General features: G+C 40.8%; 1 long non-coding RNA gene across 1 annotated transcript in view; it reads left to right on the forward strand.

Moving 5' to 3' along the window:
- The window catches only part of LOC133228443 (uncharacterized), a 32,122-nt gene that overhangs the window by 3,450 nt on the left and 8,072 nt on the right, over window positions 1-20,600 (forward strand). The window contains exon 2 of the long non-coding RNA XR_009730200.1: window positions 217-313. This is a non-coding gene — a long non-coding RNA (uncharacterized LOC133228443). The remainder of the gene's footprint in view (window positions 1-216; window positions 314-20,600) is intronic.

A 20,600-nucleotide genomic window follows, 5' to 3' on the forward strand; every position in this document is an offset into this window, starting at 1 on the left:
TCATCCAATGATATCTACTTATATTCCAAGATTCATGTAGTAGGTTTGAAAGAAATATGATAAAAGAATTGATTGTATAATTTTACATAGATTAATATATAGAAAGATGAAGTAATACCTTCACGAAAAATTAGCTTTCTTTTAGCCAGAAAGCTTTCTCTTAGCTTTCTCTTTCTTCCACACTCTATAGAAGATATTCTCTGAATTTCTCTGCAGATGTGATCCCATGTCCTTGAACACACTTATTACAATCCATCATCTACATAGCAATAGACAGGGCCGTGATCACAAACCAGAACTGGTGCTTGATCTGGTAAGTCATTAAGCAAATATATTCCTAAGTCATATGAGGCTTGTGTGCCCACTGCCTACCTATAAAAGGAAAATGGGATTTCTAATACACAGATTGCTTTTAAGACTTGTAAAGTGGTAGTCTTCAATTCACATCTTGCCCATTTTGCATGATTTGACTACTTTCAAAAGCTAAAACACACCGGGATAAGTTTTTTATGGTCGTCTTTAAGATTACTATATTTGTCATTGTGTGGTCATGAAATCTGTTAGCAAGTTAAGAAATAAAAGTATTTTCACTGAGACATTTTTTAAATTAAGAATTATGGGAAAATCTGAGACAACATCAATACCAAAATCTAAATGTATCAAAAAGATAAGGCAGAGAGAGAACAAGATGGTGGAGGAGGAGGTGGACGTGGAGTGCCTCTCTCTCCACGGATACATCAGGAACACACCTTCAGACACAGAAGTGCATGTAGAACACCAGCTCAGAGCAGACAGGAGGACCCGACCAGAGGAAAAGAACATATAGAACCACGCAGAACTCGGTAGGATGAAGGAACTAGGAGGAAAAACAGGAGTGTTATTAGGATTGGACCTGCCCTCAGTGGGCGGGGAAACTGAAGCAGGGGTCCAATCCCCACAGTGGGGCAACTGTCTGAGTCAGAGGAGAAACATTTAAGGCTGACAGTGAAACAGCTGACCTGTGGCAGAGTAAATGGAATGAGAATCAGATAGTCCTTGCAGCCATACATACCACGGACAGAAAAGCTAGTCTCTGGGAAGGCAAAGTGGCTGAGAGCTGGAGTTTAGGGATTGCGGAGCAATCCTAGGGCAAGGGCTGCTGTTGACTGTGGAGAGATGGATTGAGGTGATGTCAGGGAGGAGATTGTGGTGGGAAATGCTGGTGGAGGAAAACCAGGCAGTCATGGAAGCAAGGCAACACTGCTGAGTCATGCTAGTGGGTGGAGCCATCACCATAGCCTCTCTCCCCCGACACGCCAGCTCGGGCAGCTGAGCAATAGAGAGGCCGGTCCATCAAATGCCTGATGCACTCAACTACAGAGCAGGACCCCACCCAGGGAGCTCCTTTCAGTGACTGACGCACCAAACTACAGAGTAGGACCCAAGCCAGGGGGGCCCCTCTATGTGCCTGATGTTCTGAACAACAGAGAAAGACTCCAGGGAAGGGAGTCCTCTAAGTGCCTGAACCAGTAGAGCTATGGAGAAAGACTGGCCAAAGAGGCTTTCTGGTCGCCAGCTACAAGACACTGGAAAAAAGACTCTGCTAGAGCCATAACTCCTGAGGCAGAGGCAGTGCGTCTCCCTGCACACTTGTCGCCACCAGGGCCCCCAAAAGCCAAGCAGCTGCAACACCTTCACGCTCGATTCTCACTGGGGCAGAGCTGCCACAGGCAAAAAAAGTTTCGTATCTATGCGCGTAGGGTTGCTTCGGTCGTGTCCGACTCTGTGACCCTGTAGACTGGGGCCTGCCAGACTTCTCTGTCAGAAAGGGGGTTCTCCAGGCAAGAATACTGGAGTATATTGGCCAATACAGGTTGCCATCCCCTTCTAGACCACTGTATTTCCTGCTCCCTAGCCGCCAGCTCCCCTGAATACCTGGTGCTGCCAGAACTCCTGTGACCCCAAGCACCACCTCCACCTGGCCCTCACAGGGGCAAACCCAAGCCCTCCAGGGCAGCCTCGGAAACTAAACCCCAGTGGACAACCCACATGTAGAGGTGGAAATAAAACCACAATTGAAACCCAGGGGCAGTGTGGCTAAGGAAGAAGATCCAAAACCTTCCCATCAGCTGTACAGCTGCAGATTAAATCAACTAAGCAGACTGTGTCTATGAAATATATAAAAGGCCATTGAGAGCACCTACAAAAGAAAATGCACTAGTTCTGATAGTTGTGGACATTGGAGGCAAGAACACACAGGAGTAGGACCAGATTAGAACCTGAGCTGCCCCCACTGCAGGTCCAGAGATCAGCACAGTGTTGGAGGGCATCCTAGGGAGGTAAGGTGGACTGACTCCCAGGGAGGGAAAGGACTCCGACGGCAGTGACTCAAGAAAAACACTTATTATTCTTATTTTTTGACTTGTTCTATAGATTCTTTTGGATTTTTTTTTCTTTTATCTTTTCCTTTCTTTCCACCTCTGTTGTAGTTGTTGATTTTATTGGCACTAAGAAATCCAATTAAGCTTTTGAGCTGTTTTGTGCCTCAGTCACAGAAACCTCTGCCTCTACATTGGGCTTTTGCAGTTCTGTGGATTTTTCCTCTTTTTTTAACTTTAATTTTTTATACCTATTATTATTTTTTCTACATTTATCCTTTGTTTGCTTTTCCTACTGCTCTTTTCCCCTTTCAGTTGATCTTTAATGTATATAAATCTTCTTTATCTACCTCTGTTTAACTTTGCACATCTATTCTTTCTTTTAATTCTCTCCTTTCCTCACAACATATTTGTTAGTTTTATTGTCATTGCTTTATTCCCCAGTTGGCACTTTGCTTTAATTTTGTTTTCCAGTTTCTGCTTTAGTCAGCTTTGTTCTGGTAGATATAATTCTTGGTTTCATTTGTTCACCCAGTCAATCTATCGTACTTTACTTTTGTCAGGCTGTTTCAATTTTGCTTATGGGTGTATACATATATGTGTATATTCAGTCACACTTTTTATTGTTGTTATAAACCTCTGCCTCTATGTTGGGCCTTAGGAGTTCTGTGGAGCTTTCCTTTTTTTTTCCCCCTTTTTTCTCTCTTCTTCTGTTTTTCTTTTTCTTTTCTCTCCTTTATAATTTTAATTTTTTTAAACCTATTATATATTTTATACATTTCCTTTGTTTGTCTTTCCTGCAGTTCTTTTCCCCTTGCAGTTAATCTTTAATGTATATAAATCTTCTTCATCTACCTCTGGGTAACTTTGCATGTCTATTCTTTCTTTTCTTTCTTTCCTTTCCTCTCAATATATGTTAGATTTGTTTTCATTGTTTTATTACCCACTGGGCACTTTGCTTTAGTTTTAGTTTCCAGTTTGTGCTTAAGTTAGTTTTTTTCTTAACTGGTAAATATAAGTTTTGATTTCCTTTGTTCGCCAAGTCAATCTACTGTATTTTTGTTGGACTATTTTGACTTTGCTCATGGGTGTATATGTATATAGGTATATTCCATTATTTTAATTATTATTTGCCTGATTTTGTAGCTGCCATTTATCTGGGGTTCATCTTTGGTTTCTTGTTTTTGGATATTTGTTTTAATCTCTCTTAATGCCATAACAAACCACTTATGGAATCTTTGTTCCTGACCAGAAATCAAGCCCTGAGCCTTTGGAGTAGGAGAACTGACTCCAAGACCCTAGACTACCAGAGAGCTAACCCTAGGGAGTGTCAGATAGTGAGGACTCACACAAAGGAGACCACTTGAATACAAGACCCAGCATCACCCAACCACCAGTAGCACCCTGTGCAGAACACTTCCCCTAAACAAAAAAAAAACAAAACAAAAATACAAACCCAATCATCAGCAGACAGGATTACTACCTCACACAGCTTTGCCCATCAGAGAGACAGACAGTGCACTAAGTCCTGTCCAACTCTTGCAACCCCATGGACTGTAGCCTGCCAGGCTCCTCTGTTTATCGGATTCTCCAGGCAAGAATACTGGAGTGGGTTTCCATTTCCTTCTCTTGCCCATCAGAGGAAAAACAAACAAACAAAAACTCAGCACAAATCTCACACAAACCACTGGCCCAACCTTAGGAAGGCAGAAACCAAAAGGAAGAAAGAATTCAACCTTCTTCAAGGAAAGAATTCAACTTTCCTTGAAGCCTGGGAAAAGGAGACCTCGAACACAGTAACTTTAAAAAAAATAATGAAAAGGCAGAGAAATACTGCACAAATGAAGGAAGAAACTAGAAACAAAGAAGTCAAAATAAATGAAGAGGAAATAGGTAAACTACCTGAAAAAAAAAATCCAGAATAATGATAGTAAAGATGACCAAAAACCTTGAAAACAACATGGAGAAAGTACAAGAATCAATTAACACAGACCTAGAAGAACTAAACATACAAACAACACAATTACTGAAATTAAAAATACTCTAGAAAAAATCAATAGCAGAATATCTGAAACAGAAGAACGAATCAATGAGCTGGAAGATCAAATGATAGAAATAACTTCTGAAGAGTAGAATAAAGTAAAAAGAATGAAAGAGCTGAGGACAGTCTCAGAGACCTCTGGGACCATATCAAATACACCAGCATTCGAATTATAGGGGTCCCAAAAGAAGAAGAGAAAAAGAAAAGGTATGAGAAAATTTTTGAAGAGATTATAGTTGAAAATTTCCCCAATATGGAAAAGGAAACAGTCAATTAAGTCCAAGAGGCACAAAGAGTCCCATATAATATAAACCCAAGGAGAAACATGTCAAGACATATACTAATCAAACTAACAAAGACTAAATAAAAGAAAGAATATTAAAAGCAGCAAGGGAGAAGAAACAAGTAACAAACAAGGGAAACCCCATAAGCTTAACAGCTGATCTTTCAGCAGAAACTCTGCAGGCCAGAAGGGAATGGCAGGATACATTCTAAGTACTGAAAGGGAAAAATCTACAACCAAGATTACTATACCCAGCAAGGATCTCATTCAAAATTGATGGAGAAATAAACAGCTTTTCAGACAAACAAAATTAAGAAAATTCGATACCACCAAACCAGCTTTACAACAAATATTAAAGGGACTTACATAGTCAATAAATACAACATAAGAAGAAAGACCTACAAAATCAACCACAAACAATTAAGAAAATGGCAATAGGCACATATATATCAATAATTAGTTTAAATGTACACGGATTAAATGCTCCAACCAAAAGGCACAAACTGGCTGAATGGATACAAAAACAAGACCCATATATGTGTTGTCTACAAGAAACTCACTTCAGAGCTAAAGACACATAGACTGAAAGTGAGAGGATGGAAAAATATATTCCATGCAAATGAGAAGCAAAAGAAAGCTGGAGTAGCAATCCTCATATCAGGCAAAATAGACCTTAAAGAAGATTACAAGAGATAAGGACGGACACTACATAATGATCAAAGGATCAATCCAAGAGGAAGACTTAAGAATTGTAAATATCTATGCACCCAACATAGGAGCACCTCAATACATAAGACAAACACTAACAGATATAAAAGGAGAAATTGACAGTAACTCAATAATAGTAGGAGTCTTTAATACCCCACTCACACCAATGGACAGATCATCAAAACAGACAATAAGGAAACAGAAGTCTTAAATGATGCAGACTTAAGACTTATGTAAGTCTTAAATAAGACTTACATAAGTCTTAGATGAAATGGATCTCATTGATATCTTCAGGACACTCCATCCAAATGCAGAAAAATACATCATCTTCTCAAATGCACATGGAACATTCTCCAGGATAGACCATATCTTGGGTGACAAATCAAACCTCAGTAAATTTAAGAAAACTGAAATCATATCAAGCATTTTCTCTGACCACAATGCTATGAGAGTAGATGTCAATTACAAGAAAACAGTGGTAAGAAACACAAACATATGGAGATTAAACAACACATTTCTAAATAACCAACACGTTACTGAAGAAATCAAAAGGGCAATCAAAAAATTTTTAGAAACAAATGACAGTGAAAACAGGACAACTCAAAACCTATGGGATGCATCAACAGCAATTCTAAGAGGGAAGTTTATAGCAACACAATCCTACCTCAAGAAACAAGAAAAACACTGAATGGACAACCTAACTTTACACCTAAAACAACTGGAGAAAGAAGAACCAAAAAACCCCAAAATTAGTAGAAGGAAAGAAATGATGAAGATCTGAGCAGAAGTAAATGAAAAAGAAATGAAAGAAACATTAGTAAAGATTAATAAAACTAAAAGCTGGTTCTTTGAGAAGATAAACAAAATTGACAAACCTTTAGCCAGACTCATCAAGAAAAAAAACAGATATACAAAGGATTATATGAGACTATTATGAGCAACTACATGACAATAAAATAGATAACCTGGAAGAAATAGACAGAATTCTTAGAAAAGTTCAGTCTTCCAAGACTGAACCAGGAAGAAATAGAAATTATGAGCAACCCAATTACAAGCACTGGAATTGAAGCAGTGATCAAAAATCTCCCCAAAAACAAAAGCCAAGGACAAGATGGTTTCACAGGAAAATTCTGTCAAACATTTAGAGAAAAGCTAATGTCTATCTTTCTAAAACTCTTTCCAAAAAAATTGCAGAGGAAGGAACACTTCCAAATTCATTCTACAAGGCCACTGTCACCCTGATACCAAAACCAGACAGAGACAACACAAAAAAAGAAAACTATAAGCCAATATCACTGATGAAATAGATGCAAAAATCCTCAACAAAATTTTAGCAAACAGAATTCAGCAACACATCAAAAATCTCATACACCATGATCAAGTTGGGTTTATTTGGATGCAAGGATTCTTCAATATATGCAAATCAATCAATGTGATACACCACATTAAAAAATTAAAAGACAAAAACCATATGATAATCTCAATAGATGCAGAAAAAGCCTTTGACAAAATTCAGCACCCATTTATGATTAAAACTCTTCAAAAAATGGGCATTCAAGGAACCAACCTCAACATAGCAAAGTCTGGGGAGGCCTTACAAATAGCTGTGAAAAGAAGAAGCGAAAAGGACAGATATAAGCATCTGAATGCAGAGTTCCAAAGAATAGCAAGAAGAGATAAGAAAGCCTTCTTCAGAGATCAATGCAAAGAAATAGAGGAAAACAACAGAATGGGAAAGACTAGGGATGTCTTCAAGAAAATCAGAGATACCAAAGGAACATTTCATGCAAAGATGGGCTTGATAAAGGACAGAAATGGTATGGACCTAATAGAAGCAGAAGATATTAAGAAGAGATGGCAAGAATACACAGAAGAACTGTACAAAAAAAGATCTTCACGACCCAGAAAATCACAATGGTGTAATCACTCACCTAGAGCCAGACATCCTGGAATGTGAAGTCCAGTGTGCCTTGGAAAGCATCACTACAAACAAAGCTAGTGGAGGTGATAGAATCCAGTTGAGCTATTTCAAATCCTGAAAGATGATGCTGTGAAAGTGCTGCACTCAATATGCCAGCAAATTTGGAAAACTCAGCAGTGGCCACAGGACTGGAAAACGTCAATTTTCATTCCAATCCCAAAGAAGGACAATGCCAAAGAATGCTCAAACTACCACACAATTGCACTCATCTCACATGCTAGTAAAGTAATGCTCAAAATTCTCCAAGCCAGGCTTCAGGAATATGTGAACCGTGAACTTCCTGATGTTCAAGCTGGTTTTAGAAAAGGCAGAGGAACCAGAAATCAAATTGCCAACATCTGCTGGATCACCAAAAAAGCAAGAGAGTTCCAGAAAAGCATCTATTTCTGCTTTATTGATCATGCCAAAGCCTTTGACTGTGTGGATCATAATCAACTGTGGAAAATTCTGAAAGAGATGGGAATACCAGACCACCTGATCTGCCTCTTGAGAAATTTGTATTCAGGTCAGGAAGCAACAGTTAGAACTGGACATGGAACAACAGACTGCTTCCAAATAGGAAAAGGAGTACGTCAAGGCTGTATATTGTCACCCTGCTTATTTAACTTATATGCAGAGTACATCATGAGAAACGCTGGACTGGAAGAAACACAAGCTGGAATCCAGATTGCTGGGAGAAATATCAATAACCTCAGATATGCAGATGACACCACCCTGATGGCAGAAAGTGAAGAGGAACTAAAACGGCTCTTGATGAAAGTGAAAGTGGAGAGTGAAAAAGTTGGCTTAAAGCTCAACATTCAGAAAACAAAGATCATGTCATCCGGTCCCATCACTCCATGGGAAATAGATGGGGAAACAGTGGAATCAGTGTCAGACTTTATTTTTCTGGGCTCCAAAATCACTGCAGATGGTGACTGCAGCCATGAAATTAAAAGACGCTTACTTCTTGGGAGGAAAGTTACAACCAACCTAGATAGCATATTCAAAAGCAGAGACATTACTTTGCCAACAAAGTTTCGTCTAGTCAAGGCTATGGTTTTTCCTGTGGTCATGTATGGATGTGAGAGTTGGACTGTGAAGAAGGCTGAGCGCCGAAGAATTGATGCTTTTGAATTGTGGTGTTGGAGAAGACTCTTGAGAGTCCCTTGGACTGCAAGGAGATCCAACCAGTCCATTTTGAAGGAGATCAGCCCTGGGATTTCTTTGGAAGGAATGATGCTAAAGCTGAAACTCCAGTACTTTGGCCACCTCATGTGACGAGATGGCTCATTGGAAAAGACTCTGATGCTGGAAGGGACTGGGGGCAAGAGGAGAAGGGGACGACAGAGGATGAGATGACTGGATGGCATCACTGACTTGATGGACGTGAGTCTGAGTGAACTCCGGGTGTCGGTGATGGACAGGGAGGCCTGGTGTGCTGCAATTCATGGGGTCACAAAGAGTCTGACCCAACTGAGCGACTGATCTGATCTGATCTGATATATGATAAGCCTACAGCAAACATTATTCTCAATGGTGAAAAACTTAAAGCATTCCCCTTAAGATCAGGATAAGGCTGTCCACTTTCACCAGTACTAGTCAACAGTTCTGGAAGCCCTAGCTACAGCAATCAGAGAAGAAAAAGAAATAAAAGGAATCCAGATCAAAAAGAAGAAGAAGTAAAGCTCTCACTGTTTGCAGATGACATGATACTGAACATAGAAAATCCTAAAGATGGTATCAGAAAATTACTAGAGCTAATCAGTGTATTTAGCAAGGTTGCAGGATACAAAATCAATACACAGAAATCACGTGCATTTCTATATACTAACAATGAAAAATCAGAAAGAGAAATTAAGGAATCAATCCCATTCACCATTGCAACAAAAAGAATTAAATATCTAGGAAAAAACTTACCTAAGGAGACAAAACAACTGTACACAGAAAATTATAAGAAACTAATAAAAATAATCAAAGATGACATAAACAGATGGAGAGATATTCCATGTTCCTGAGTAGGAAGAATCAATATTGTGAAAATGACTATACTACCAAATGGAATCTACAGATTTAATGAGATCCCTATCAAATTATCAATGGCATTTTTCACAGAACTAGAAGAAAAAATTTCACAATTCATATGGAAGCACAAAAGACCCAGAATAGCCAAAGCAGTCTTGAGAAAGAAGAATGGAGCTGGAAGAATCAACCTTCCTGACTTCAGATTATACTACAAAGCCACAGTCATCAAGACAGTATGGTACTGGCACAAAAACAGAAATACAGACCAATGGAACAAGATAGAAAGCTCAGAAATAAACCTATGCCCCTATGGGTACCTTATTTTTGATGAAGGAGGCAAGAATATACAATGGGGCAAAGACAGCCTCTTCAATAAATGGTGCTGGGAAAACTGGACAGCTACATGTAAAAGAATGAAATTAGAACACTTCCTAACACCATACACAAAGATAAACTCAAAACAGATTAAAGACCTAAATGTAGCACCAGAAACTATAAAACCCTTAGAGGAAAACATAGGCAGAACATTCGATAAATCAAGATCCCCTATGACCCACCCCCTAGAGTAATGGAAATAAATACAAAAGTAAATAAGTGGGACCTGATTAAACTTAAAAGCCTTTGCACAGCAAAGGAAACTATAAGCAAGATGAAAAGACAACTCTCAGAATGGGAGAAAATAATAGGAACTGAAACAAGTGACAAAGGATTAATTTCCAAAATATACAAGCAGCTCATACAACTCAATGCCAGAAAAACAAACAACCCAATCAAAAAGTGGGAAAAAGACCTAAACAGACATTTCTCCAAAGAAGACATACAGATGACTAACAAACAAGCATGAAAAGATGCTCTACATCGCTCATTATTAGAGAAATGCAAATCAAAGCTACAATGAGATATCACCTCACACCAGTCAGAATGGCCCTCATCAAAAACTATACAAACAATAAATGCTGGAGAGGGTGTGGAGAAAAGGGAATGCTCTTGGACTATTGGTGGGAATGTAAATTGATACAGCCACTAAGGAAGATAGTATGGAGATTCCTTAAAACACTAGGAATAAAACCACCATATGACCCAGTATTCCCACTCCTAGGCATATACCCTGAGGAAACCAAAATTGAAACAGACACATGTATCCCATTGTTCACTGCAGCACTAGTTACAATAGCTAGAACTTGGAAGCAACCTAGATGTTCATCGACAGATGAATGGATAAAGAAGTTGTGGTACATATACAGAATGGAATATTACACAGCCATAAAAAGGAATGCATTTGAGTCAGTTCTAATGAGGTGGATGAACACAGAACCTATTATACAGAGTGAAGTGAGTCAGAAAGAGAACGATAAATACCATATTCGAATTCATATATATGGGATCTAGAAAAATGGTACTGAAGAATTTATTTACAGGACAGCAATGGAGAAACAGACATAGAGAAGAGACATATGGACATGCGGAGAGGGGAGGAGAGGGTGAGATGTATGGAAAGAGTAACATGGAAACTTACATCACCATAAGTAAAATAGATAGCCATCAGGAATTTGCTGTATGACTCAGGAAACTCAAACAAGGGCTCTTTATCAACCTATAGGGGTGGGATGGGGAGGAAGATGGGAGGAAGTTTCAAAAGGGAGGGGATATATGTATATCTATGGCTGATTATGTTGAGGTTTGACAGAAAACAGCAAAATTCTGTAAAGCAATTATTCTTCAATAAAATATAAATAAAAAAAATAAGGCAGTTGGTATATCTGAAAAATCACTCAATTAGACCACTTAATCACAGAACTTATATAACCAAATAAGACTCAGGAAAGAATAAAGTAATTAATAGAAAGTAGCAATGGTTATTGGAGAAGGAAATGGCAACCCACTCCAGTGTTCTTGCCTGGAGAATCCCAAGAACGGGGGAGCCTGGTGGGCTGCCGTCTATGGGGTCGCACAGAGTCGGACATGACTGAAGCGACTTAGCAGCAGCAGCAGCAATAGTTATAATACATGAGTCTGTTTTAGTTGGTAATAAAATGTTATAACTCAGAGGGTAAGAGAATGTACTAAGGTACTAGGTTGCCTGGTTCAGATCCTAGCTCTAGGACTAGTACTAGCTGTGTGACCTTGGACTAGTTACTCAATTTCTCTGTTACTCAGCTTTCTCATCTAGAAAGTGGATTTAAAATAGAATCTGCATTACAGAGAGGCTTTAATGTTTAAATGATTTAATAAACTTAAAATCCCTCCAATGTTGCATTAGTGTTGTGTGCTTAGTCAGTCATGTCTGCCTCTTTGTGACCACATGGGACTCCTCCATCCATCAAATTCTCTAGGCAAGAATGCTGGAATGGGTTGCCATGCCCTCCTCCAGGGGATCTTCCTGATCTCCCACATTGCAGGCAGATTATTTACTGTCTGAACCACCAGGAAAACCCAGTAAGTATTAATTATTATTATTATAATTATTACTATTTGACCAAACTCAGAAAAAAAATTCCATAGGAAGATAGTAACATTGTTTAGGGTATCAAAATCATAAATCCTCCTGCAGTCCTGGTTCTTCACAGTAAACAAGTAGAAAACCTATATACTCAGGAGAAAATGGATGAGAACAAGACACTGTTGGCTTACTTGTTATGACTCTAGAAAAATAAAACTACTTGAAGAAATATACCAAACTGTGTAATGTTTAACACTGACCCAGGATTGGCTCTACTGAGGAAAAACTATAATGTCACATTCATCACTTGGTGAGTGTTGCATGTGAAAATACAGAGGACCTAACTTGTCTTGGCTCTGAGGTTGCTTAAGACAGCAAATAAAAGTTAGATCTCAGGGATCTTCTGAATGAGGAGCTGGCTTCATGACTGCAGAGGTGGGAAAGTCTGAGATTCCTGTATTCTCACAGAAAGCCCCAAGCTGTTGAATGTCATTCTGGCTACACTAGCAAGTGGAGACCATTTCCCTCTATTCACTGGGCAGAGAGAAGGGAGGGATTTGAGACAGTGAAGAGAGTAACTCAGGATGACATTTGTGCCACCCAATCCAGAAGCAGATAGGGACATCACATCTTACCTCTCATGACCATAACAACTTGGTTAATTGCTTTTGACTGGCTCAAAAGCATGTCCTAGAAATCAAGAGGAAGTCAAGATAGAGAGTAACTTGATTAAAGTTCTCAAATGAAGTAAGTTAAAAAGAGAAAAACAAAAAACAAATATCGTATATTAATGCATATATCGGAGAAGGCAATGGCAACCCACTCCAGTGCTCTTGCCTGGGAAATCTCATGGGTGGAGGAGCCTGGTGGGCTGCAGTCCATGGGTCGCTAAGAGTCGGACACAACTGAGCAACTTCACTTTCACTTTTCACTTTCGTGCATTGGAGAAGGAAATGGCAACCCACTCCAGTGTTCTTGCCTGGAGAATCCCAGGGACTGGGGAGCTTGGTGGACTGCCGTCTATGGGGTCGCACAGAGTCGGACACGACTGACGTGACTTAGCAGCAGCAGCAAAGCATTTATACAGAATCTAGAAAAAATGGTACAAACGAACCTTTCGGCAGGGCAGGAATAGAGACACAGACATAGAGAACGGACTTGTGGGCACAGAGGAGGAAGGAGAGGGTGGAATAATTGGGAGTAGGACTGTCATATATACACTGCCATATGTAAAACAGAGCTCGTGGGAGGCTGCTGTGAGCACAAGGAGCTCAGCTCAGTGCTCTGTGGTGACCTAGAGCGGTGGGATGAGGGGCAGGAGGGAAGCTCAAGAGACAGGGGATGTATGTACACATACGGCTGATTCATGTTGTACAGCAGAAACTAGCATAATACAGTGAAGCAGTTACACTTCCATTTTTTAAATAAATTAAAACATTTTCAAAAAGAATTTCTAGCTGAATTCAAACAAACAAGAAACTCTTCAAGGATTTTTCAGCTTTCTTCTTTTTCAACAAGCTTCAGAGTACTATGGAGATGTACTTGAAAGAGCAACCCCCTTCAGAATGTCAGCAATGGAGTTTCCTGAACATATATTTTCCAGCCAATCCACAGTCAAGCTGAGAAAAGGTTTCTGGGTACTGTCAATAATCACTACCAAAGAAGCTCTGGTATGACCACTTCAAACAAACAGAACTGCTTCCAGGGAGGGGCCCAGGGGCTGGTGTTTATCCAGCAGAATTACTGTAGTAAGATAGGTCACTCCACCCTTGTGCTGCACTCCACCTGCAAAACTAAGCCTCACATGCATCAAGCCACTTGAATACACCCTCTTCCCCAAGGTTCCCTCAGCCGTGCCAAATGAGAACAGGGGCAAAAAGAGGCAAGCCTGTTATTTTCTGTGCAATTTCTAAGTTTGCTGTGGTTAAATATTAAATTTGTGGTTGTTCTTCCCCTCCGCAACCCCTTATTCAATTTCACTGCATATTTTAGGGATTAAAGCGTTCAGTTCTCTTCCCATCTCTGCTGTGTTATTAGAAAATAAGAGAATGCGTTTTTAAATATTAGAGTTTTGAAAACCCAGTTTGAGGCTGGGATATGAGAATGAAATCAGTTCTACTCATAGAGAAGGGTCAGGATGCCTCACTGCATCCCTTTAGGTGTCAGATACACCTTAAGCCTGAGATCTGGTCCTCTCCCAGCTGATGTGATGTCTGTAACAGCAAGTGTCTATTTCATTCCAGCACTGTGCTTAGTCGCTCAGTCATGTCCAGCTTTTTGTGATCCCATGGACTGTAGCCTGCCAGGCACCTCTGTCCATGGGATTCTCCAGGTAAGAATACTGAAGTGGGTTGCCATGCCCTCCTCCAGGGGAATCTTCCCAGCCCAGGGAAAAAACCCAGGGTTTGAACCCAGGTCTCCCTCATCGCAGGTGGATTCTTTACCATCTGAGCCACCAGGACAGCGTTAAGTTCCAGCACTAAGTGACACCAGTTGGTCAATGGCTCAACGAAGCTTCTTCTGGAGAAAATGTCTCTTCTACTTCAAGTTCACCTGACCTCATAATGATATTATAAGGAGGAGGCAGATTCACTAGGAATTTGGTTCCACTTCAGATGGTCTAAGGACCAGCATCAGTATCACCTTTCTGTCCTCTAGGTATGAAGAAATCTCAAAGGCCCCTGACCTTTTGAATTAGAATCTGCATTTTAATAAGATCTGGGGTGATTAATCTACATATTAAAGTTTGAGACACAGTAATTTTTAAAATAGTCAGTAATTCTACTCGAAATCATAACAAGGTAGCTTCTGAGTCCTGGTCCTGGCAACAAATCAGCATCATTTCAATGCACTTTAACCTCCAAAATTTTTGATGATATTTTCTTTTTGTAATATGAAGTTAATTTATAATATATGTTAATTCATTTAAAGATGTTTTAATGATTTTGATAGCCACAATATACAACTTCCACTGAATACGTAAACTCAAAATTTTAATCACTTATTTGTACATAAATTATTAGTCTTGAGCGTTGTTGTTAGAAAAATTGAAATCTGCAGGGAATTCTTAATTTTTAAAGCCTTTCATCCTTCCCTCAAATTTTGGATACACATTACAGATTGGTAGTAAATTAAGGTAGATATTATATAAAATTAAAAGTTAACTAACTCCTTCTTAATGAATATGAATGTTTAACACTGATTCAATGGACATGTGTTTCAGCAAACTCCAGGAGGTAGTGAAGGGCAGGGATACCTGGCCTGCTGCAGTCCATGGGGTTGCAAAGTGTCAGCCCCGATTTAGCAACTGAATAACAGCAACGATGAATTTTTAAATGATGTCTACAAGTCACATGTATTGTTGTTGCTCAGTTATTCAGTCACTAAGTCCTATGTATGCTGCTGCTGCTGCTAAGTCATTTCAGTCACGTCCGACTCTGTGCGACCCCATAGGCAGCAGCCCACCAGGCTCCCCGCCCCTGGGATTCTCCAGGCAAGAATACTGGAGTCGGTTGCCATTTCCTTCTCCAATACATGAAAGTGAAAAGTGAAAGTGAAGTCACTCAGTCATGTCCAACTCCTAGCGACCCCATGGACTGCAGCCTACCAGGCTCCTCTGTTCATGGGATGTGCTGGACAAGAGTACTGGAGTGGGTTGCCATTGCCTTCTCCGGGTCATATGTATAATTGTATATATATATATATATACACACACACACTTGAAATAAACTATATATAATGCTATATGGCCTTATTTCTAATTTCCCCTCATGTAAAAATGTGCTAGGATTGTTCAAGGCATAGGGGATCCAACGGCAACCAATAGAGACATCTTTGCCTACTCTACAGGAGGAGAGACAGGCAACTGATACAAATAACGAAATCCAAGTGTCATTCATTAAATGAATGACATAAGTGCTATGCAGACAATGAAACAAGGGGCTGGTAGCTGGAATGCTGGAGGAGAAGGGGTCTGTGATTTTAAACAAGTGGCCTAGGAAGCCCTCACGGGACAAGCGCCATCACATCAATGACCCCGAGGAGGTGGGGGTCCAGTACATTTTTTTAAACAACACTGTCCCAGCTTTAGTTTTATTCGTTTGGCTGTGCTGGGTCTTAACTGCAGCACACGGGACCTTCTGTTGCAGTGTGCAGGCTCAGTAGTTGTGCTGCGTAGGCTTAGTTGTCCTGCGGCACGTGGGATCTTCGTTTTTGGACCAGAGATCTAACCCACATCCCCTGCACTGGAAGGTGGATTCTTAACCACTGGACCACCAGGCAAGTCCTGGGGCCAAGTCTTGAGGGTATCCAGGCGGGAAAGCAGCAGGTGAGATGGTCTGTGCCAGGAGCATGCATGGTGTGTTTCAGGAACAGCAAGGAGGCCAACCTGGTGGAGAGGAGTGAGCAAGGGCCAGAGTGATGGGGTCAGAGAGACAAAGGGGTGACAGGAAGAGCAGCGGGAGACTCATAGGCCACTAGAGGGGGTCTCACTCGGAGAGACAGAGATACTGGAGCGACGGATCCAGCTCACGTTTGAAAGGCAACAGCTTGCTGAGGGCATCTGCACCTTTAGCTACAGGGGCAAGGATGAAAGGGAGGGGTGCATACCTTGCCTGTCCCATCTCCAGCAATATCTGACCCCCATCCGCCACAGACACACTTATCATTATTATGTACATTTCTTCTAATCACTATGCACAGAATTGTAGATCTGAAGGGAATTTAAATACAACCACTTCATTTTATACAACCACCTCATTTTAAAGATTAGGAAACTGAGGCCTAGAAATAGATATGGTTTGTTCAAAGTCACAAGCTGAGTTTATAGCCCAGGAAGAACTGGAGATGTCATTTCTATTCTCACACAGAAATTTAGCAGGAGAATAGCTGAAAGACAAGGGCTTTGGCACCAGACAATCTGGGGGTCTTGGCTGGGTCACAGGATAGCCCTATAGCTTTGGGGAAGCTCCATGGACTCTCCAGGCATCAGGAAACTGGGAATGATAATAAGAACACCCACCCATAGGGCTGTGTTGGTGATTCCCAGGTAGCACTAGTGGTAAAGAACTTGCCTGCCAATGTAGGAGACGTAAGAGATTCAGGTTCAGTCCCTGAGATGGGAACAGCCCCTGGGGAAGCGCATGGCAACTCACCCCAGCATTCTTTTCTGGGGAACCCCATGGACAGAGGAGCCTGGCGGGCTACAGACTACAGAGTTGCAAAGAGTCAGACATGACTGAAGCGACTTAGCGCACACACACACACCCATAGGACTGTGCTGATGATTAACTATATGTAAAGCAAACCAGCGGAGTGACTGGGAAGTAGCTGGTGTTCAAAACAAGGGAGCTTCCACTCTCCTTTCCCACAATCCCAGCATCTACAGGTCACAGTGGCATCATTTCCAACTGGTGTTTAGCCCACCACAGAGCACAATGCTCCTGGCAGGACTGATGTTATCAGACAACTCTAATAATGATTAAAATAGAAGCATAATAAATTCACCGATACAGCTACTTTGTTCACGACCCACTATGCTTCTTTATAGGAAGAGGCTATGGAGAAACAACAGACCCTAAACAGTGAATGATTTATTTATTGTATGAGAGGAATTCTGAATTATAATAATTGTAACAATAGTAACTATCATTGAGCTGACTCCTACTATATGTCAAACACTGTGCTAGGTACTTCATACACATGCATATTAAATCACTTATGCTCCCAATAAAAGTATGACGTTAGGTATAAAAAAAAACTCCTTTGATGAACAGAAAAACTGAAGCTCAGAGTTGCAGTCACTCATGATGAATGTTTACAAGAAAAATGCATGATAAATAAGGGAACAGTAAACCAAATACGTCATCCACAGGAAGCTTCCTCTCAAGAGGCTCACGCGGAATATAACAGTAGCTTTATGAAGTCTACACAAAAGTAGCTGATCCTTTCCACTCACTGAATGCCTTTGTGTGCCAAGCATTATGGTTGTCAGTTAACTTACTACGTTCTTAAGCCTCACGGCATTAGGTATTGTTTTCCTATTTTATAAACAAGGAAATGGGGTCACAGAGGGATTAGGTAACTTTCCCTGAGTCACCTTCCTCCATGAGACAAAACCAGGATTTGAACCCAGACTATCTGACACCTATAACTGGGTCACGCCTACTGTTGTGACATATAGGGCCAGACCTCCTGTAGCCATCTCCTCAGCTACCTATTCTGCTGATTACAGGAGCCTCCTAGGGCATATGGGAGGACAACTGAAGTCTTCATGGATATTATCTTCAAATGTTGGCTATATCCCAATTTTCTCAGTAATCATCTAAGGCTCAGTCACGAGGGACGGGGTGTATGTATAGTTATAGCTGATTCATGTTGTCATATGGCAGAAACCAACACAATAGTACAAAGCAACTATCCTTCGATTAAAAATGAAGTTTTTAAAAAGATGATCAAATATTTAAAAATGAGGGAAGCACCATCAGTTTTACAGTGGTGGTACTTTAACAAACTAAAGCAAAATGCATAGGTCGGATACACTTCAATCATCTCTTCTCACTTCTGTCTCCTTTATGGAGACCTTTCATTCTTATTTGACTAGGATACATTGCCAGGCTTGGTTTCAGTGGTTCCTCAGCTTGGATCAGCCCCACCAGGGTCCCAGCCCCCAGGCCATGGCTGGGTGTTCAAGTGGGCAGCCTGAGCTTCCACCACGGGCCCTTATCCCCTCAGCATCAGCATCTGAGCCTCTGCCAATGGGGAGGCAGCCACAGTGACTGGTGGAAGCAGTACAGTCTGAATGGACTCGCAAAGGCTGTAACTCCTCCTCCTCCATTTCCAACGCCAAATGATGCACCACACTGTGATGTCTGATGTCTGTTTCCTCAGTGACCACCTGGCGGGGCAGGTAACAGAGTCCAGAAGTATTACCACCCCATGAAGTGATATTTTGGCCACTTGATGCAAAGAGCTGACTCATTTGAAAAGCCCCTGATGCTGAGAAAGATTGAGAGCAGGAGGAGAAGGGGATGACAGAGGATGAGATGGTTGGATGGCATCACCGACTCAATGGACGTGGGTTTGGGTGGGCTCCGGGAGTTCATGATAGACAGGGAGGCCTGGCGTGCTGTAGTGCCCTGGGTCGCAAAGAGTCAGACACGACTGAGCAACTGAAGTGAAGTAAACTTTGACCAATGAGAAAGAAGAAACAAGAAAGGTCAGAGACTGCTGGTCCAGTGGTTAAGAATCTGCCTTGCAATGCGAGGGATGCAGGTTCGATCCCTTGTCAGGGAACTAAGATCCCATGTGCCTCGGAGCAACGAAGCCCATATGCTGCAACTACCAAAACCAGAGTGCCCACAGCCAAATAAGCACATTTTTTAAAAGAGAAAGAAAGGTCAAGTAAATTCCTCTCCCTTTTCCATGACAGAGGCTGTCAAACTATAGTTAAACAGCCAATCTGGCCTGCCTCCTCTTTTTGTAAATAAAGCTTTATTGGAACCTGCCCATTCATAGCCATGCCCATTCATTTACTTATTGTCTATGACAATCTTCACAACAAAACAGAGTAGAATAATTGTCACAGAGATATGTGCCCTGCAAAGTCTGAAATACTGTTTACTATCCGACCCTTTATAGAGAAAGTATGTGGACCCCTGCCACAAAGGCTTGCTCTGAGGCAGGACCTGCTTGGAAAGCTCTGTGAACCAAGTTCATCAGTTAGGTTTCTTACAAAGCTGAGGCCAGCCTGGTTATGTATCTTTTCATGTTTACATTCCTTCTTCTCGTCTCACTTGCCTTTTTGCCTTGGACCTGCTCTGGGGTTATGCCTATCAATAATACCTGAGCACCCCAGTTTTATCACAGACTTGATCCTCTAGAATCTGAAATAAAGAGAGTTATAGATCTAAGACCCATATTCATGAATTTTTTTAGATTTATTGGTTTTCTCAGAAGTTGCATTAATCCATCAAAAAGAATATAAACATTTTCTAATTCTTCCATGTTAATTTTAAATACTTTTATAAAGCCATCACTGTAAGATCTCTGATGAGGATGTACTGAAAGCTCAGACCAATTTTCCTCACATTGTGTATCTTTGAGGGTGGTTTTGCTGCAGGATTCCTCTCAAATCTAGTATCATTTCACCTGGGAGCACAAAATTAGAAATCACTAATGTTTTCCAAGGTCATATTCAATGAGTATTATACATGGAAACTTGCATCTGTTATGGCTCAAGGTCATCTCTCTCTCTTTATATTTTTATTCTCTAGTAACTAAGTTCTTATCTGCTATATATTTCCTATCAGTTTTAAAGATTTAACTTAAAGTTTTATTAAACTGACAAAGCATTCATTTTCAGGCTGAGCAAAGTGTTAAGTGCTAAGATTGGCAAGAAATGGAGCACATATTATAGAAAAGTGTTGGGTGGCCAGGGACCTTCAAAAGTGCCTACTGCGTCTTGTTCTGTCTTTCAGCACACCTTGCTTACCAGGGAGCTTTCCTTGAGGAAGGAGTAGTACAAATGGTAACACCAACTTGACTTTAACCACGGCTGTCACACTACCAAAGATGAAAGAGAAAACTGCTGTAACTACACTGGAGATCTAGCCTAGATCATCTTTCATTCTCTCTCTACCTCTCTGATGGAAGTGATCTAGACCAGATCTGGTCAGAGAGTGAGTGACTGACCCTATTAGGGACCATTTTCTGAGACCACTTTGGAAAGTGCCAGTGATCTATTTCAAGTTCAATCTTGACTGATCTTCTTGGAACAAAACTATGGA

This window comes from Bos javanicus, chromosome 17 (assembly GCF_032452875.1).
Source record: "Bos javanicus breed banteng chromosome 17, ARS-OSU_banteng_1.0, whole genome shotgun sequence".
NCBI classification, from domain to species: domain Eukaryota; kingdom Metazoa; phylum Chordata; class Mammalia; order Artiodactyla; family Bovidae; genus Bos; species Bos javanicus.